Below are 21,600 nucleotides of genomic sequence, written 5' to 3'. Positions count from 1 at the left end.
GGTAGACAGATGCATGTCGATGAGGTGACCTCACCCACTTTTTGCCCCAAACCACTGTTGGTACGTGCCCCCACTATTTATCCCTAAGGGAATGAGGTTGTTGACTTTATTTGCTTAATTTTATTCATTATTACATTTATATCCCACCTTTCCTTCAAGCTGCTCAGGTTGGCATGCACATTTCTTTGCTAGCTTTCATTTTGTCACTGCAACAATCCTGTGTGGTACGCTAGGCTGAGAGACAGTGACTGGCCCAAGGACACACAGTGGCTTCATGGCTGAGTTCAGGGATCTGAACCCTGATCTCCAAGGTCCCAGGCCAGCTCAGGGGTTAGGAATCATGCTTTGTATTCATAAAGCCTCAACCTCCAGAATCTCCAGTTAAAGGATCATTGGATAGCAGGACTTGAGAAAACTCCTGGGGAGTTGCTTTCAAACAGAATTGACAGCGATGGGCTGTATAGACCAGTGGGCTGACTCAGTACTGGACAACTTCAATACTTGATCCTGTGGTCAAGGCGTGAAGCACTGCTCTCTTGATCCAGCGGCTGTGATGGTTTTCAAATAGTAGTTTGGGGATATTTCTTTAAAAGGTGACCTTGAATCCTAAAAGGAGCATGACTTTAATAAAGCTCCTAATTACCACTTTCTAGAAATAGAACACCAGCACTGCAACCATGTGACCAGAGAGCTGCCATTATTCTTGGCAGGCTTATTTTCCGGCCTGAGAAATGAGACCTCATCTCCTTAGTATTTCGAGAGCTCCCCTTCTTTGAAGCGATGGGAGGGTCTTAGAGTTGAAAAGTGAGCCTGTTGCTCAGAGACTCTGCAAGAAAAGGTTTTGTTATGCATAAGAGTCAATCTGGCTATTGTATTATCCCTAGTGAGACTAATTGTCAGCGATATAATCCCTTTTTCTTTCATATAACTTTAAAAAAAAACAAGTACAGTGGTACCTCAGGTTAAGAAGTTAATTCGTTCTGGAGGTCCGTTCATAACCTGAAACTGTTCTTAACCTGAAGCACCACTTTAGCTAATGGGGCCTCCTGCTGCTGCCACGCCGCCGCCACACAACTTCTGTTCTCATCCTGAAGCAAAGTTCTTAACCTGAGGTACTGTTTCTGGGTTAGCGGAGTCTGTAACCTGAAGCGTCTGTAACCTGAAGCGTCTGTAACCCGAGGTACCACTGTATCTTACATTGCAGCCTTCCTAAAGCGCAGCTCAGTTGGGCTTTGCATGTTTGTATGGTAGAGGAACAGACTCAAGATTTGGGATTGTGAAAGATGACCTTCAGTTCTTCACAACATGGGGAAACCCAGTTCCCCTAGTTTGGTTTAGGAAGGATCCAGGATTGTTTTCAGCTTCAGGCCAAACTGACTTGTACTGTACATTGGCATCAAAAGCACAGGGCTGGCCTACCATTAGCCAGAGTGAGACAATTGCCTCAGGCAGCAGGTGCTGTAGGGTGCTGAGTACATAGGTCTATGTGTGCCACACGATTTGCCCTGCATCCCCTAAGCCAACTCCGATGCAGTGGAGGATACTGCCCCACTGTTGGTGTTGAAGTTACGGGTCAGGTACCCTCTGTCAGGTTTACTTCTGCACACGGAATGAGGAGAGTGCCATCTTTTCCATTGCCTGGCAACAATCCATTTTGGTCCAACCCTACTAAAGCATCCCTGAGGTATTCTCCAAATATTTCACTCCAAGGATTGACCTAAGTAGGGTTTAACCCCAAGTATACATATTTAGGATTCCACTTTGAGCATAGAAACATTGTATAAAGAAGTGTAGGGAGAACATTGGGAAAGCTTGGTTTTTCTTGGTCCTTTGCAGTTGTGGGAAGATTCATATGATGAAAGAAGTCCTCCCTTCTCACTATCTTTGATTAGCACGCTGGCCAGAAACTGAGAGGTTTCAGTCTCTATCTCTCTTTTGGATATTATTTCCTCCCTGGACATCAAACACATGAAGATACTTGTTCAGAGCAACCCAGAAAATCCATGTTAATAGTTTTACTATGAGCGTATTCATAGCTCATGCTGCTGTTTTTTTTAATTGAAAAGTGGTTCCAGGTTCTCTTCTTGTTACCATAACTTTTTTTCTGGATCAACTGCTCAGTCTACTAAGAATTCAATATAGCTGCTTCCAAAATGTCATTCGACATACTTATGTATTCTCTCTTGTGTTTCTGTGCTTTCTGGTCTTCTGTGATTTGCTGGTTGTGTTTGTCTTGCCTGTCTCTAATTTTTTTAAAAAAGAATAGGCTATGTTTACATTTAAAGAGTGAAAGGGAAGCCTCTCATACTGAAATTTATGGATCTGCTTAAAGAACTTTTGGGGTTTTTTTGTTTTTTTTAAAGGAAGTAGTTCAACCTAGATTAAGGATATTTCATAGAAACTGTAATACCTGCAACCATCAGTTAACAGCCTGCCTGTGGATGGAATTTAATATACATAAAATAGATAATAATAAAAAATGGAATCAGGATGAATTAAGAGGTCGGGCAAGGCTTCAACTTAAATGTCAATGCATTTTAGGTGAGCTTTTACATTTGTTAAACCTTTTGTTATTCAATCAGTTTGCCCCAGTCAGGGTTCAGAGCCCTAATGCATGAATTTCTAAATTACTTCTTCACAAAGTCTAATGGCCTCTAATCTTACAATCAATGTAACAAAATGATAGCAAGCTTGCAAAGTGGACTCCCCTCCAACTGAGCGATACATTTTTTAACTTTTAGCAATGAGGTTTTACTGTTTGAAGGCTTTTGTTATTTATACTGATAGTTTGAATCATTGGGAGGTTTTGTTTTTTAAACCTTAAAAAAAATGTTGCTATAAGGGAAAAAGAACTGCTCATATGTTTATAAATATTTTAACATAAATAAATATAGGGAAAGGCAGGGTATTGTAATAAGAGCTCCATTGTGGAGATTTTGGCATGGTGTTGCATCACCTAGTTGTTGACCCTTTTTTAGTATTGACGTTGTTGAGCTTTCTTAGGATTTTACCCCTGAAATCGACTTTGGACATGCCTGACCTAGGCAGATGCTCTGTTGATGAGTACCAAAGGAGAGGAGCTGCGGGTAAGGATTCAGGGCTTATCCGCACAAGGGTTTACGGTGTGTTTGCATTTGCATGGTGGGGCCCTGAGCCCCACCCCATTTCTTAGAGAATGAAACACTTGGACATCAATATTTTGGGTTAATGGGATAACTAAGGCCCCAACTTTATTGCTTACAGATGTGAGCGGTATTGGCTTAGGCATTGGAACTGAACCAACTATATCTGACTCCTGCCCCTTATGCAGTTAGTCTAGTAAGGGTCAACCACCAGTAGGGGGAGCCCTGTTGATGTACATCAACTGTGAGCTCCCTCAGGGTCACCGATGGGGTCGTGGCATGGCCCTAGCCCATACCCGGGCTTCAGACAGGATCCACACCCTGGATCCCTTTAACGGAATACCCTTAAAGAGGAGGGGAAGGTGAAGGCCACAACCTCCCTTCCCGTAAACCAGGGTTACCAATGCCTAACCGCCAAACCTTACAAAGTTGTGATGCTTGCTACAAGGCAGGCGAAAACCATATGGCTGGTGCCAATTTGCCAAGTGGGAAAATTCCTACCTGTCCTGCTCAACAGGTGACCAACCGTAGTCCATAGCAAGGCCAAGATGGTGAATGCATGAAAATAGGGTGGGATGGCAGGAGATCTGATGCAGTAGGAGAAAAGGAGACTGAGCCCCCGACCGCATGGATGTTTAAATCAGGTAAGCCACGCCTCCCGGTTGACCAGATTGGTCAGCTGTGGGGTGTGATATGGCTGGGACTCCCAATGATGTGGGTGGCATCACCACGCCCCTGGCTAGTAGCCATCAGTAGCATTTTCCTCCATTAATTTGTCTAATCCTGTTTTGCAGCCACCTAGAAAACTGTACAAGGAAACCGCATTTCAAAATGCAACACCAGATATTGTGCAGGAATCTGAGAAATGTTGGCTGAAAATTTACAGTTGCTTTCATTTCATTTCATTTCATTTCATTTCATTTTATTTATTTACTTCTTGAATTTATATACCGCCCTATACCCGGGGGGTCTATTTGTTCACAGAACAAATAGGAACAAATTTGGGCTGTGCTAATGTTTATTTCTGGCACAATAATAGATCCAATCTGGCTTTATAGATACAACCCCTCATATTTTATCTGTTGGATTTGCACAAAACGAATTTACAATTGTCTGATTGTGTGCTTTTGCACCCTTCCTGAATAGGAATTTTATTTTTTAAAGGATGCATACAGCTATCTGCACTCATACCCTGTTGGTACTTAATTGGTAGAATGGACTCAACAAATGAAAAGGTACAGAAAAACACAAAGGGAACACCTACTGGTATGAAGAGGAACAAGCCAAATTGCTCCTCGAAAACTGATTCAGCTACCTGTGGGTGTGGACTACTCAGACAAATTTAAGTTTGCAACTTCTTGGGTTAAATTAAACAATTTGCAACTTGGTGGGAGGCTAGAATTTCTTTGTTCTAGCATTTCAAAGCATTCTACATTTCCCCCTCTTAAGCTGCTGTATTTTAATGAGTCCCTGTACTTGTGATGTACATAAAAAAACTGAGTAGAGGAAGAAGCTGATTCTCATTGGTAGAACACTTGCCTTGGCTGTGTGGGTTCCTAGGTTTAACCTGGCATCTTTAGTTAAAAGATTAACACAAGGGTTTAAACATTCTCTACAAAGCATTCTCTAGTCAACATTGCAGCAGTAATTTCATAGCATGTTCAGTAGAAATAGCTAACCATTAATTATGGGAGACAGCGTGTAGTTAAGGGATGCAAACTGGTAGATTCAGCAGCCAACTGGTTCTGTTGCTATCTGTGCTGATGCTGTTAGGCACGTTGTGATTTCCAGCTCGTTTTTGGAACGTAAGTACATATGCATGCTTGTGTGTAAATAAAAGGCCTTGGGGAACATGTGAAATTCAACTTGTCACTTGTAACAGGAAGTATTGCCCGGTGGAAATTTGAAACCACAATATGTGGGGGAACACACACTCGGCCTTAAAAAACTGCCTACACCTGTTCTGGGAAATCAGACTGAAATATACTCAGAGTCGCAAAGTGATTTCATGCTCTTTATTCAGCTCATAGTGGTGAGGAGGAATGAATGAAAGTCCCCTCACAGTATCTGCTTTATATACATTATTTACACAATGGGCTGCACATGATTGGCTAATTCCGGAATTCTACTGTAAGCCAATCAGGTTGTGGATTCACTTCTATCTGGAGCAGGATTGGGTGGTTCCTGCCAACCAATCAAACTGCTGCATTGTTCCAGGACCAATCAGACTGCTGCATTCTGAATCCTATTGTTCTAGGACTAATCAGACTGCTGCAATTTGGATCCTATTGTTCTAGGACCAATCAGACTGCTTCAGTTTGGATCCTATTGTTCTCAGTACATAACACCCCTCCCCTCTAAGTTCCAGTCCTGCCCGGGAGGTCGCATTCATAGTCCTCAAGGTATGCCGGCGGCCTACGTGTGCGTTGCGGCCTGTGGTGTTCCCTGGTCCGGGCTCCAGGTTCTGGCTCATGTTCCAAGGATGCTGGCTGTGATGGGGTTGTTTGGTCTGGTGCAACCGGCTCGCTCAGTCGTGGTTCTGGTTCTGGTGTCCTTTCGGCCTCACGGGTCCTCTCTGTATTTACTGATTCTGCCTCTCCTGCTGGCCCCTCCTGCTCTATGGGCCTCGCTGTCCCGCTGTTCCCTTGGGACTCCTCTGACCTGTCCTCCTCCTGGGTTTCTCCCGGGAATCGTCGCCGTATCTGGTCGCAGTGGCGGCGCCAGCATTGCCCCCCATCCGTTAGCACCTCGTACGACACTGGGCCAGTGACCCTGGTGACTGTGGCGGGTACCCATGCCGGGCCTGCCCCAAAATTCTTTGCGTACACTGGGTCCTGGGCCTCGAAGGTCCGGGGGTTCCTGCCTTCCCCCACGACTACCTCATCCTGAGCTCTATCGGGGTGAAGGCGGTCCAATCTGATTGCAAGGCGCCGACCCATTAGTAGTTCAGCGGGGCTCCGGCCAGTCGTTGAGCTGGGGGTGCTGTGCTGTGCTAGAAGGAATGTGGCAAGGCGGTACTCCCAGTCCCCTTGCGTCATGCGGCGGAGGGTGTCCTTGGTGGTCCGCACCATGCGTTCTGCTTGGCCATTGGTGGCAGGGTGGAACGGCGCTGAACGGATGTGGCGGATGGCGTTCTGTGCTGTGAAGGTTTGGAATTCTCCTGACGTAAATGCAGTCCCGTTGTCTGAGACGAGAGTGTCAGGGAGCCCGTGGGTTGCAAACAGCCTGCGTAGTACCCGGATGGCTGCGGACGTGGAAGTGGACGGTACCAGTGCGACCTCCAGCCATTTGGTGTAGGAGTCCACCACTATGAAGAATGTTTTTCCCTGAAAGGGGCCAGCGAAATCCACATGCAGGCGTGACCATGGTGCTCGGGCGGACTCCCAGGACTGGACTGGGGCCCTTGGGGGATCTGGGCGGGATTCTTGGCAGGCCTGGCAGTGTTTGACCCAGGCCTCTATCTCTCCGTCGATCCCCGGCCACCACACATAACTCCTGGCAAGGGCCTTCATTCTTACTACCCCAGGGTGTGTCTCGTGTAGGGCTGTGAGGACCCTTTTGCGGAGGGGCTGGGGAACAACGACTCTGCTTCCCCATAACAGGCACCCCTTGTGGGCCGACAGTTCATGTTTGCGGGTTGTGTAGCCGGCGAATTCTGGCCCGGGGCTGCTGCTGGGCCATCCCCTCCACACCCAGTCCAGGACCCGGGAGATGACCCTATCTTTCTTGGAATGGTGTGCAACTTCTTGTGCCTGAATGGGGCGGTCAGGAAGCAGCTCCAGGCTCATAACCTCTTGTGCAGGTGCTGGGTCAGGGCCTGTTTCCGGTAGTGGTAGCCTGCTGAGGGCGTCCGCATGGCCCATTGCCTTCCCCGGGCGGTGAATCAGTGCATACTGGTAGCTGGCAAGGAAAATTGACCACCTGAGGACGCGAGGAGACAGCACTTGGGGGGTCTGCTTTTCGGGGGCAAACAAGCCAAGCAACGGCTTGTGGTCAGTCACCACGGTGAAGGGCCGCCCGTACAAGAAATCATGGAATTTTTTTACTCCCTTCACGATTGCCAGACCCTCCTTGTCAATTTGCGAGTAGTTCCGCTCGGTTGCGTTGAGTGTCTGGGAAAAGTACGCCACCGGTACCTCTCTTCCATCCGGGAGTTGGTGCCCCAGGACAGCGCCAATGCCATAGGGTGAGGCATCGCATGCTAGCACCACTGGCAGCCTCTCGTCGAAGTGTGCCAAGACAGAGTTTGAGACAAGCAAGTCCTTGACTGCCTGGAATGCAGCCTCCTGGCGCTGGCCCCACACCCAAGGGGCCCGCTTGTCCAGGAGTCTGTGTAGGGGCTCCGCTACCGCCGCCTTGTGGGGAAGGAAGGAATGGTAAAAGTTCAATAGTCCCAAGAAGGCCTGAAGTTCAGTCTTGCTCTTGGGCGCTGGGGCATCACAAATGGCCCGTACCTTGTCCCCCGTCGGGTGGACCCCTTCTGCGTCCACCATAAATCCCAGAAAGTCCACCTGAGGCACTCCTAGTAGACATTTTTCTCGCTTCACCTTGAGACCCGCCGTCTGGAAACGGTGCAGAACGGTGCGGAGGCGGTCCTCAAACTCCTCTGGTGTGGGCCCGGCAATCAACACATCATCGAAGAAGGGGGTGACGCCAGGAATCCCTTTAAGGAGAGAGTCCATTAGATTCTGGAATATGCCTGGTGCCACGCTGACCCCGAATTGCAGCCGCTTTACCCTGAACGCTCCTCTGTGCGTCACAATCGTCTGTGCCTCTGCTGTGGCCTCATCTACTGGCAGCTGTTGATATGCTTGGGCCAAGTCCAGCTTGCCAAAAATTTTCGACCCAGCCAGGGTGGCAAGGACATGGCTGACCACTGGCACTGGGTATGCGTGGGCCGTGAGGGCCTTGTTTATGGTACATTTGTAGTCTGCGCAGATGCGGACCGAACCATTAGGCTTGACGGGTGTGACGATTGGCGTTTCCCAGGGGGCATTAGGCACCGGCTCCAGCACTCCTTGCTCCACGAGTCGGTCCAATTCCTCGTCTATACGGGGTTTCAAGGCGAACGGGACCCGGCGGGCCTTGAGCCTGACCGGTCGTACTGCGGGGTCAAGCTGTAGCGCAATGGGGGGGCCCGTATACTGTCCCAATTTTCCGTCGAAAACCCCTGGAAATTCCTTGCATATGGCGTCCACGTCCACTTGTAAGCTAGTGTGGTTCACCCCGGTGACAGCTAGCCCCAGTGGTCCAAACCATGCCAATCCCAGTAAGCTAATGTAGGGGCCCTTGACCACAAGCAAGTCCAGTTGTCGCGTCCGCCCTCGGTATTGCACCCTGAAGGTCCCCACCCCCATTGTGGGGACCTTACGTTTCTGGAAGTCCCGTAGGGTGAATGGGGCCGGCCTGAGTTTGGGACCCCCAGTAGGACACAGTTTCCTTAAGGTCTTTGCCGAGATTATGGATAGAGTTGAACCCGTGTCAAGCTCCATGCGGCATGGGGCCCCCTCTATCTGTACCTCTACATAAATTTTCTCTACGTTGGGGTGGGGCAACTGGTATACCTGGCAGTCCGTGAGCTCCGTCGAGTTGCCTTGGTGCGTTGGGCCCCGGGACCTGGGGCTCTTGGGTTGGTCATCTGATGCCTGGTGTCGGGTGGGCCGAGCCCGACACACCCGGGCGATGTGTCCCGATTTTCTGCACTGCCTGCACTCTGCGTTGCGGAAACGGCAGGTCCTCCTCTCGTGACTCTCCCCGCAGCTTGCGCAGTTTCCTCCTTCTCGTCGAGGCAGCTGTGGTCTGTGCGCTGCTTGAGTGCGCTGCTGTACTCGGTGCACCTCCTCCCTGTCAGATCCTGAGTCGTCGGTGAGGTCTTCATGGTGGACCCTCGGTTGGGATGGCAGGCTCGGCCGTGCCTCTTGCGTCGACCTCTCGGCAGCTTCCGTTGCCAGGGCCTCCTCCAGAGCGACGTGGAACGTTAGGTCCTTCTTAGCGTAGAGGCGTCGTTGCAGCTTCTCATCCTTCAGGCCACCGACGAGACGGTCACGAAGCATGTTCTCCAGCTCTGAGAAGTTGCAGAACCGGGCGGCTTGGCGGAGAGAGGTCACAAACCCAGTTATGGTTTCCCCAGGGGCTTGTCGCTTTGCGTAGAAGGCATTTCGACGAGCCACCACTGAGGGCTGCGGCGAAAAGTGCCCCTTCAGCTGTTCCATTATTGTTTTGTATGGAACAGTAGCGACGTCTTCAGGCGCAAGGAGAGCCCGGGCGATTTCAAACGTCTCCTCTCCGCAGACGCTGAAGAATATCGCCCTCTTCTTGGCATCTTCTTCGTCGGTGACCCCTTTGGCTTCTAGGAGGAAGGTGAAACGGGAGGCGTACGCTTCCCAGTCTCCAGATGCTGGGTTGAATGGCGAGAAGCTGCTGTTGGCTGCCATTCTGAGTTCCTTGTGTCCCGGAGCTGAAGCCTGGATACACGGTGCGAGGCAGCAGTGCGGCAGGTGGCGGTGCTGCGGTGCTGTGTGTGGCAGTCAGCTCAGCGGGATCCCACCTTCGTCGCCAGTGAAATATACTCAGAGTCGCAAAGTGATTTCATGCTCTTTATTCAGCTCATAGTGGTGAGGAGGAATGAATGAAAGTCCCCTCACAGTATCTGCTTTATATACATTATTTACACAATGGGCTGCACATGATTGGCTAATTCCGGAATTCTACTGTAAGCCAATCAGGTTGTGGATTCACTTCTATCTGGAGCAGGATTGGGTGGTTCCTGCCAACCAATCAAACTGCTGCATTGTTCCAGGACCAATCAGACTGCTGCATTCTGAATCCTATTGTTCTAGGACTAATCAGACTGCTGCAATTTGGATCCTATTGTTCTAGGACCAATCAGACTGCTTCAGTTTGGATCCTATTGTTCTCAGTACATAACACAGACTGTGAGAACGCTGTGGATGTCTGGCCACCACAGGAAGTGACAGTTCAGAGCAATTTGTCACAAAGGCTAACCCAAAAACAAGCCTGCGGAGACCTACAGTTTCTTTTCAATAATGAATGCAGCCATTTCCTTTACCACATGCGTAGCCCAGCTGCTAGGGCAGCTCAGAAATAAAACGTTTTGTTCCTGAGTCCATCTGCAGTTCATTCATGGTCCCTGCACAAAAACGGTAACAATGTGAACTTGCCCCTTTGAGGTTAGTCAGGAGCATGAATTATGCACTGTGGTGAGTGTCACTGGCACATTTTGCACCTCAATTAGGGATTGCTGAGTCTAGTCACATTGACACAGCTTCCTTGGCGCTTCTGTTTCCAGTTGTAGTGCTGTGTTGAATCAGTTTGCCTTGCATTGTCGGAATACATTTATTCCTCGGTCCAACAAAGACCAAATCACAAAACCGTATTCAGCGGGCATGATGGTTTCAATATGTCTTTGCAGCACAACTAGCTTTGTCTTCATCCAACCTATTTTTGGAAGAGTTGTGTTGAGATTGATTTGTAGATGAATTGAAACCATCCTAAGATGGATTTACTCCACTGGAAACTTGGAACTAGTATAAATCATCTGGATGCAGCAGGATAGAGGACTGGGCTATTTGGTTGGTTTTGTTTGTTTGTTTGTTTTTTGCCAGACAAACATCATTATCATCAAATTAAAAGAGCCTTTTTCTAATATTTTATTGAGTTCAAATCTGAATACCCTATTTTTCGCTCCATAAGACACACTGTTCCCCTCCTAAAAAGTAAGGGGAAATGTGTGTGTGTGTTATGGAGCGAATGCTGGCTCCGCAGCTATCCCAGAAGCCAGAACAGCAAGAGGGATCGCGAAAGCAGCGATCCCTCTTGCTGTTCTGACTTTGCTTCACTGGAGAGGCGCTGCGCAGAGAGGGATAGCTGTGCAGCACCCCTTCAGCAAAGCAGGAGGAGAAACGGAGCCCCTTCCATTTCTCCTCCCACGCTGCTGGAGAGGCGCTACACAGAGAGGGAGAGATTTTTTTTTCTTGTACTCCTCCTCTAAAACTAGGTGCGTCTTATGGTTGGGTGCGTCTTATGGAGTGAAAAATATGGTATATTCCTTTAATGGGCATTGTTTGCCATAATATGTTTGCTTAAAGACCAGTGGTGGCTTTTGTGGGCTAGTTGTGCATGCAGGTACAGGAGGGATGAATTTGTTCCTATGGAAGGGAACTATGGCCACAAACATGGATGGCCTTAAAAGACAACTAGACCAATTCATGGAGGTAAAGGCTATTAATAGCTACTAGCCAAGATGACTACACTCTTCCTCCATGGTCAGAGGCAGCAGTGCTTCTGAATAGCAGCTGCTGGATACAACAGGTCCTGCTTGTGGGTTTCCCATTGGGAAATTCACCTGGCCTCTATGAGAACAAGATGCTGAACTAGATAGACCATTGGCCAGATCTAGCAGGCTCTTCTTATGATCTTATCAACATGTCCAAAGAAACTAATGTATGTACAGTATAAAGAGTGAGGAGAAAGATTCCAAGTGCCCATTAAGTTGCAGAAGCATCACAAAAGCACCCAACAAACAGCTGATTTACTTGTGGAGAAGGTACTGTATGTGCCTTGCTTCATATCAGGGCAGATCAGGTTCTATTGAATGAATCTGATGAAAGTTGGAGGCTGTGGAGGCCAAGGGAAGGGAGGCCGTTTGAATATGTATGCCAAGGACTGAACATGGGGTCTTCTTTACTCTTTTGTGTGGCTTTGCCCATGATTCATTGACCCACCACCAAATTGCATTGAACAAGCTCCCACGAATCGTTAAAAATTGAATCAATGCCTTACGGATGCGTGTGCAGGCAGGTTGCTCAACGTCACCCCTTCCTTTGCAGGAGTTTTGAATCATCAGCAATCATTTAACTGTCCCCTTCAGAGCACATCTAGTACTACTGGGTCTTTTGAAGCTTTTTGTGAGGCACTGGCTGTGTTTCATGAGTGACAACCAGCCCCAGTACTGTGTGGCACTAATTTCACAGATCAAGATAATTAGCATCTCAATTTCTGCCTACACAAACTCCTTTCCTCCACCGCCTCTGACAGTAAGGACTGGTTTCCATGGAGCTGCTCCATCCATACCTTAGGAAATCTCTGCCCCGCCCCACTCCCAGTCCCAAACACATGCACCCAACTTCTCCCTATAGGCAGAATTTATGAGGTTTCCATGGAAACATTGAGAATAGATGGACTGAGATATCTTCAGCACGTGCCGGTGGCTTCACAGAAGCCTTGTGGATTTGGTGGTTGGTCTTGTATGACTTCCTCTGTTGGTTATTTCTGGGATGTGTCCAATATAGTTGACCAAGAAAACCAGTTTATGTCTGGTTAAGAAGTCACACCGAAAATATAAAAAGAGCAGTTAAGCATCAAAATTATGTGAAACAGGGGAAATTAAATTTAACAGGCAGTTTTGAATTATCTAGGCTGCTCTTCCTTGGCATGTAGCTTAGAGAAGCTGTGGATTCTGCCCCTGGATCGTGTGTTCCTGAACCCCTATTACCATGCTTGTTAAAATTTTAGCTGCACTTGTGAAACTTTATAATTGGCAGATCAGCCTTGAGTCCTGCGGGGCTCAGGCCAACCAATTTCTATTCCATTCTGGTATCATACCATGCAGCTGAACAAGAATTCATTAGTATGTATTCATTACATTCCATTTGTTTTCCAGAAGTCACTTTTATGTTGTGTGACATCTCAAATATAACACAGAAATTAGCAGTTAGGGAAACACTGAGGAAATGCAATAAACTGTTGTGTGAATGAAGCCCAAGGCAGGTTATGAAGCTGGGTTTGCTCTACAAGTTTTGACTTTACCCTACAAGACCTCACATCATTGCTGCTGCTAACCTGCTCTTCGCCCATCCCAGAGTGGGTTACAACAAGTAAAACACAATATTAAAAACAGTTTAAACAACCTGCCACACCTGTACTTTATCTCTTTGTTCTGAGTGTGTCAGACTGAAATAGCACCCCATCAATTCCAAAAACTCTCAATAAACTTGATTCCAGAGTTGCTCCAGCAAAAGATGTACCAGTATGTACGTGTCATATTGGGTGAAATCATGACAAATACAGCCCCAAGTAGCTTGTGGAGGCAGGATGTCTGTGTGAGCAAACATTTTTATTGGGGGGGGGGGAATGATGGGTGCAGCTTCTGGGATTTTTTTTTTTAAGGTACCACACATCTTCATTGCTAAACCTCATGAGAAAAAGGTTCTATAAGGGGACACTCAATATGCATCTTCCTGCGACATGTTGACAAATAGGGTCTGCTTCTTAAGAGTGGAGAAGTAGGAAGGTAAGTGAGTCATAATTGGAGGTAGGAGGTGGATTCATTTTTGAGTCCAGCTGATACATTATGGGGGAGAGTGGCAAGAAGATAAGATATGTCATTGGAAAAAACTGAAATGTAGAAACACATTGTTGAAATTATCTGCACTTATAAAGACTTAAAAATAAAAATAAAAATAAAAATCTCATCTTCCATCTTCTCTTGGTGAGTGCTTGGTTTCAAGAAGGCTAAGGTTGCTTAGGATAATCCCAGGGGGGAAAATCATTTTCATTTCATGGTGGTATTCTGTATTCATATACACTAATTCTTTCTATGAAACAGATAAGGACACAATGATACTGTCCATGCTGAACCCCCCACAACCTATAAAGCTAGGTGTCACACATTTGGGGGGGGACCCCCCTAAACCCTTGAAATTAATAAATAGTAGGAGTTTGAGTACTTGGAGTATTGAAGGGAAGATTGCAGGCCAGTGGAAAAAATACAGGCTAAGCGGCTTCTTTTCCAAGACAGGGCTTGGGATACAGGCATTAACAGACAAAAGGTGTTGATGGCCCAACTGAGAGGAATTATTCGGCCTGGGAAGACAGAGGTTGCCATGGTGATGGGTGTGTATGTTTGAGGTAATAGGAAAAGAGATTCTTCAGAGCAAGGTGAACTGGGAAGAAGGGGAGAACAAAAGGGAGAGATGCATCTTGAGCAGGTGTCGGCAAAATTATGGACCCGTCCACTGTCCCTCAGACCTTGTGGCGGACTGGAGAAGTGGCACCGGGGGGGGGGATTGGAAGAAGAGGTGAAGGGGGCCAAGTAGTCCTCCTCCTCACTCCCCAGCCCCAGCCGCTGCGCTTACCTTCCCAGGGGCTGCTGCCACTGCCACCGCCACCGCTTCTTCTCATGCGTAGGCAAAGGGAGCTCATCCACTCTGCTATCTGGCCCACAGGAGCACCAGGGCGGTGGCGGTGGCAGTGGAGGGAAGATGAGTGGCGCAAAAGGGCTGGCTCCGGAGAGGGGCTGCTTAAAATGACGCTCAGTCAGCTCAGCCCAGACCCCTTCCTCCTCTAGGCAGGGCGGGGAGAAGCCAGGAGGAGGGAGGGAGGAGGCGCCACCATGGTGTGTGTGAGGGAGAAGGGGGGAAATGGAACGGCGCAGGGGGGAAATGGGGCAGCCTGAACGAGCAGAATCCCCGTGCTGATCCACGGACAGTCTGCCGGCTAGATTCTGGAGGCCATTGGGCCTGATCCGGCTCACTGGCCTTAGTTTGCTGACCCCTGATCTTGAGCAGGTTGGCTGGGAGAAATGCTCTTTACTCCGGTGCTGCACTGTTGTGGGGAACATGTTCTCTTGTGACGGCCATGCCGTAAGACTTGGACTCCCTCCATGTAGACTGAAGGTATAAATATGTGAATAAATCATATTTTTTAAAGCTATGACCCTCTCTGCTGCGTCTTCAGTTCTTCAAAGGAGCACAAACCATGGGTGGGCGCCTGGAAGCCCCTGGCATCTTTCTACCATTTGGCAAAGAGTTGCGGGTGGCACCCAACTTCTGTAACACTAGGTTTCACCAGACCAGATCATAGAACAATGAAATGACCAATATTACACAGGGGAAAGAGCTAAATCTGAAATTGCAGTTTTCAGTTCTGTGAAGCCATATATTTTTAATGTTGTGAAACATGACTCTTAAGTCAGGGGTGGGCAACCTAAGGTCTGTGGGCCAGATGCGGTCCAATCGCCTTCTCAATCTGGCCCACGGACGGTCTGGGAATCAGCGTGGTTTTTACATGAATAGAATGTGTCCTTTTATTTAAAATGCATCTCTGGGTTATTTGTGGGGCATAGGAATTCATTTTTTCCTTTTCCCCTTTTTTCAAAATATAGTCCAGCCCACCACATGGTCTGAGGGATGGTGGACCGGCCCATGGCTGAAAAAGGTTGCTGACCCCTGCTCTAAGTGGTGAAACTTGAATATAAATGCCTCCTAATAAACCTTATTTGACAACACCGCCTCTCCTATCCCCCCCATTTGCTGAGGAATGGGAACCAGCAGTGTAACAACTTGACTACAGCTCTTTTTGACAAATATAGGACTTGCTTAAATTGGGGGTCTCTTTATTCCAGAGACTTGTTTCTTCTAGCTCCCTCTTGACACCAATGAGGGCTGTGATTGATCAGTCAGCCCGGAAATCAAACTCTAGCTAGGCACGTGCAGCTTATAAATGACAGAGACAGAGCGCTGAAATAAGCATTCCTCCAGGATCTAGCCTCAGAATAGATTTGTGTGTTTTTTTCCTGTCAAAGAAATGGGTTGATGGATTATATTTTCACAGAACCTTCATTTGAAAAGGTACTGTCAGAAGCTGGTGGCTGGCTGTTTAGTTTTCCATAAACATATGAATGTCTAGGCAGGCAGGCATGTATGCCTCTGAGTTCTGCTTGCTCGTACGGATGCATGGGTTGGTTTAGCTCTCGAGAAAGCTTTATAGAGGCCCTAAGAGCTAGCAAGAATCTCTGGCACAACTGGATGAGCAGGTGAGCCAGGTGATCCAATAGGTGACATGCCCCCTGGGCTCCTATTATAAAGGAAAGGGGCAAGCAGTTTTAGTATGGCAAGTGGGATGCAAATGAGAACTCTGCCTTGGGGGCTGGGGCTGGACTGCCTGTTTGTGCTGGTGCTGGTATCTCTGTGTCTTGGAGGAGGTGACAGTGATGGCTTGAAAGCAGATAGGGCGCTGAATGCCTCCTGAGCAGGCAGGGACTTGTGAGCAGAGGCTGGCAAGGGCAGAAATTGAACCCGGTGACAGCAGGGTACAGTGGCATGAAGCATGGGATGGGGCTCACATCTTTATCACCATCTTACCATGAAGCTCACATGACTTGTGTTTGCAATACCCAGGGAATGAGCCTTACAGCTTTGGAAAGAGTAACCGACAATGAGAAAACTCTTCCTCCTAAGTCAGTGTATGTTCACATTGGAACAAATGTTAAGGGAACTGCAATCTCTGAAATAAGGCACTTTATTTGTGCTCTGTGCTCTTTAAAAGAAGGGCCACCTGCTTGAACGGCTTGGTGGCCCTGTTGCAGTGTATATTTCCTTGCAGGCCTGAGGTCTTCCGAATTTTCTTCCGGTTCCCCCTTTTGCTGCTGCTGCTGCCACTGCTAGAACTACTGCAGTACAGTAGTTGCTGCTGCTCGGAGTCTCCTCTTGTGCCTCTTGAAACGCCGCAGTGAGCTGTGAACTGCTGCAGTTTCCAGACAGATTAGGGACAGTTTTATTAATGTGAACGGCAGAGTTTAAGCTGCAGAGTTTATACAGCCTGGTTTGGTCTCTCTCTTCCTGTTGCTTTGACATCAAGAGCTTGGGTCGAGGGGTAGGAAAGGGTGGCTGTGAGAAGGCCACCAGAAGATTTTTACCTGTACCTATTACTTTCTTTTCTTTTCTTTTTTAAGAACAGCCTCCAACAATCTGGTGATTTCCTTATGTCACCCACCCGGTCCTCTCTCCCCGCACTCCCCTCGCCTGCAGATAGTATTTGCTATCTGTGCGTCTCCCTCTTTGGTTATTCCTTGTAGCTTCTCCTCCAAGGGGATGGGATGAATCCAATGCTGTGCTTTAGAGGCTTCCCAGATGAAGACAGCCACAGAAGACTGCCTATGCTTTCGGCTGTTAATTTAACCCCGTAAGTGCTGAGCTATTTGCTTTTGGGGAGGGGGGGGGAAGCCTTTCATGAAATGCAGGTGCCGAGCTTTAGAGGTATAGATGGGGTGTTGTGGGACTCTGGTTAGCACTGCCTTTCGTTATCACAAAAGATGCAAGACTGTGCAGAAGTTGAACTTTGATGCGGATTGGGTCCTGTCTTTGAGCATGTGCCATTTGGGATGTCATCCTCAAGTTTGTTGAATGTGTGTGTGTGGCAGTCAAGGGCCTATTAGAAATACACATTTCTGTGTATTCTGTTCATTTCTGGTGAATCTGGACTAGGGAGTTTAACATGTGTGGGTCATGGTTGTACTACAAGTTGTTCTTTCAAAAGTGATGTTCCGGTATGTTGGCACTATTGATAGTGTCTGTGCCAAGAAGCAGTATTGACATTAAGTAATAAACTAGCTAGATGTTTGAATAGCAACCTAGCTGGGAAATCTGTGACATAGGAATGACGGGTTTAGGGCTTCACTAGAAATTTAGAAAAGAAAGTCTTTTTTGAACATTTGTTGCGTGGGAGGTGGTGAAATGAAATTCTCTTGAAAAATAATGGTGTCAAAAAAGATATTCTGAATTTTTTGAAATGGCGTTGCTGCTTCTCTTACTTAACCTTAGAAAAGGGACTGACTTTGGTAATATGGTGCCCTGAGCCAAGACAAAATTTGGTGCCCCCTCCCAAATATTTCTCATTTTCACCCCAAAAATCCTTTTGGTACAGATGCTTTTTGGTGGATCTTTTCTGCAGGTACCCATATAAATATAGGATTACTACTACTATTACAACTATGCTATTATCATCATTATTATTTTGCACCCCCTCAGCAAACTTTTTCAGCAGGGGGCTGGTCCACTGTCCCTCAGACCTTGTGGGGGGCCGGACTATATTGGGGGGGGGGAAATGAACGAATTCCTATGCCCCACAAAGAACCCAGAGATGCATTTTAAATAAAAGGACACATTCTACTCATGTTAAAACACGCTGATTCCCGGACCATCCACGGGCTGGATTTAGAAGGCAATTGGGCCGGATCCGGCCCCTGGGCCTTAGTTTGCCTACCCATGACTTAGAAAAAATAAAAAAAAATCCTTCCTATTTTGACTATGGCAGACCAACACGGCTACCTATCTGTAACTGGAACCATGACTTAGAAGGTAGTCAGAGGGTTTCTACTTGTTTCTTTTACTCTGAAGGAAGCAGCCTCACATCACTCCCAAGACATTCTGGAAAGTGTGGTTGGTGGGAATCAGCACAAAGCTGTCTCCATCACTTCTCACCAGCCACACTTCCTGGCAAGACACAGAAAGGTAAATGAAAAACCACTCCCAAACTATTTGGGCAGTTCCTCCCCTACCACTGTCAATAAAGCAGCAGGAAATTGACCTCCCCTCCATTTTTTGCAGGGAGATAACAAGGGGATGCATTTGGGCACAGCCTTTGATGAGATAGCATGGCTCTGTTGGTTGTAGACCTTCAGGTTGACTGGATTTGATTTGTTTACCCTGGGCTCAGCACCATTTCCAGGAATAGGCCTGGAAGCTGGGCCTGAAGCTGTTGGTGAAGTTTGGGTCTTGTGAGAAATCTTGTATTTGACGATGTTTGCTATGATTTAAGGAAACCGTCATCCAGTTGTTTAAATCAGTGCCATCTTTCTGTATAAACTGTTGCCAAACATTCGTTTCCCCTGCAATAGTATTGTGGAAATATGATCAGGTTTATGCTAATAGAAAGAGGAGGTGCAGAATCGAAATTCTCAACCAAAGAATCCAGTGTTTTTTTCCATTTAGGTGTAGCTCCACCTTCAGCAGTGAATTTACCCATTCAGTTAAGAGGCTTTCTGGATTATTAGTTCATAGTGCGACAGATGCACAGTTATTGCTCTCTCTGTGCCTGGGACCAAGATGTCTTCTTCCATTAATGCAGGGGTCAGCAAAGCTTTTCAGCAGGGGGCCGGTCTACTGTCCCTCAGACCTTGTGGGGGGCCAGACTATCTATCTATCTATCTATCTATCTATCTATCTATCTATCTATCTATCTATCATCTATGTATGGGGAATGAATTCTTATGCCCCACAAATAACCCAGAGATTCATTTTAAATAAAATGACACATTCTACTCATGTAAAAACACGGTGCTTCCCACACTGTCCGCAGGCCAGATTCATAAGGCGATTGGGCCGGATTCGGCCCCTGGCCCTTAGTTTGCCTACCCATTCATTAATGTATCAATTTAGGTGAGTTTGCATTTCATAGGCCTGTACAACTTTGACCCGCCATGCTAGATAAAGTCTACCAACCATGCATTGCAGCCTGCCAGGTGCTTGGTGATTCCCCCTCTCTGATTTTGCAGTTCTGGGCCATCAGCCAAAACAGGAAGTATGCAGAGGCCCTGGCAGGCCACTATACGGTATACAACTGATGGACTGCATCTGGGGGTAGATCTGCAATCAGGGAAAGACAGCCCTTACTCGCTCAACCTACAGCTATGGCACAGTACTGGTGCAGGAACTGAAGCCAAAAAATTTTTAACAGTTGCTTGCCTGTTTTATGCCAGCTGGGCCAATCTTCAGACTTCAGCTGGCCTGCCCTTCTCCCTCAGGATGAACTGCAGAAGGAAATTCTCTGGACCAGAGGTTCCTAAACCGTGGTCCGTGTGAACCACCAGTGAGTGGTCTGCAAGCTTCATCATGCTCCGTGGCATTTCTGTGTTAAATAGTCATACTGATTTTAATTGTATTTTATTGCTTCTTTTTTCTGATATTGCATTTAATTGTATTACAATCAAATACATAGGAAATAAAAGAAGCAATAAAATAAAAATCCAATTAGAAACCACACAGCACATTACAGTTGGTACGGAAGGCAGGAAAAAAATAATTAAGTGGTTCACCAAAACCTTCATCAATTTTCAAGTTTGTTTGGGAGCAACAGCTCTCAATTTCACCTTAAGACTTGTCAGTCTCAGATTTAGTGCAAGTCTCCACTTTGCAAGTTGGCTGTTTCGCTCATGTTTAGGAGCATGAATGACATCATTCAACCTTAGCTCGTTCTCTCTCTCTCTCTCTCTCTCTCTCACACACACACACACACATGCAGAAAACAGTTATTTTCTTCACCCCTCTACACATGGGGTGAATAAAATACTTGTTGCATTTGAAGCAGAACTTGCTAGACTATCCCACAAAGGTAAAACTCTGGGCTGCAACATGCTTTGCATTGAGGATCTGTTTAAAGTTCTGGTTTCTTCATCTTTAGATTCATTCAAGTTTTTCCAAGTATCCTTCAAATGATATCACCATCTTGTGCCAAGATTTTTGTTGGGGGGGGCAGGACTTTTGTTAGGGGCACAGAACCGATGTGATTTGGCAGTTAGTTAAGTATTTCTGTTGTTTTGCTTGATTGGGGGGGGGAGTTGCCCCCTGCCCCCCCCCGGCTATGCCCATGGCATCTTGAATTCAAACTGGTTATAGTAAAAATAAGATGATATGCAAACGTGTCTCTTTGATATTATCTTGGTGAAATGTTTAGCAGTGTGTCAGGTCGAAATCTGAACTTGTTTTATGGTTGGATTGTTATGTTGTGGTTTGACATTTTGGAAAATCGGTAACCAGGCGGAAAGTAGAAACCCAATGTGGAAGCACCAGTGAATATTTGAATGGAATAATGAAACAATGGGTGGCGGGAATGTTGACACGGCAGGTTTTTTGTTTAAATTGTTGCATTTTGGCATTTGAAATGTTGATGATGTAGGATGTGCAACTGTGGCTGCTGTGGTAACATTTCAGCAGATGACTGGGTCTGCTACTAAAGGGATGCATTCTCCAGAGATCAGTATCTTTCGGATGCAGCTGAAGCATGTAAATTAAGATGAAGGTGATAAAAGAGAGCCTTATTTGCTGCTGTGGCAAATATGCTGTCCCTCACAAATCACTGCCCTAGGTTGCCATCTAGCTGTGCCTAGTAGCTAGAGCCACACTGGATGAGTGCCACTGCTTCAATGTACCAAGCTGAGCATTTCTTTGACTTCCTTTAAACTTTAACTTATGTCCTCCTGTTTGTGCCTGATTTGTTTTCAGACCTGGTGATATTATAGGCAGAGAAGAGGAGTTGTAGGAATTTGGCATTTTCCTCCATAATCGATCACAGTAATTGTGGGAGTAGAAAGAGATATCAGTGTGAGCGAGAATGTCCTTCCAGAAAACTTTGCTGTCTGGATTTTAGTGGAACATTTCAGCTGCTATTATTATTAATGTATTAAAACGCTATACTGCCCTTCATCCAAGGATCACAGGGCATTTTACAATACAAAAACACAAAAATATACAACATAGTAATAAACTAAACATCTCCCATATTTCAGTGTAATATCTAGTGTTGTGTGGATGCTGATGTTCTCTCAGAATGCAGGAGATTCAAACATAGCAATCTTAAATAATTCAACAGTTCTGTACTATATATAAAGAACATCAGATAC

The 21,600-nt window shown here is 46.8% G+C and overlaps 1 protein-coding gene across 1 annotated transcript in view; it reads left to right on the top strand.

The window, feature by feature from the left end:
* GRAMD1B (GRAM domain containing 1B) overlaps nucleotides 1-21,600 on the top strand; it is a 216,095-nt gene that overhangs the window by 22,961 nt on the left and 171,534 nt on the right. The window lies entirely within an intron of this gene.

Source organism: Podarcis vaucheri, assembly GCF_965113315.1.
Source record: "Podarcis vaucheri genome assembly, chromosome: 15".
Classification (NCBI taxonomy): domain Eukaryota; kingdom Metazoa; phylum Chordata; class Lepidosauria; order Squamata; family Lacertidae; genus Podarcis; species Podarcis vaucheri.
This window is presented reverse-complemented; position numbering and strand designations above follow the sequence as displayed.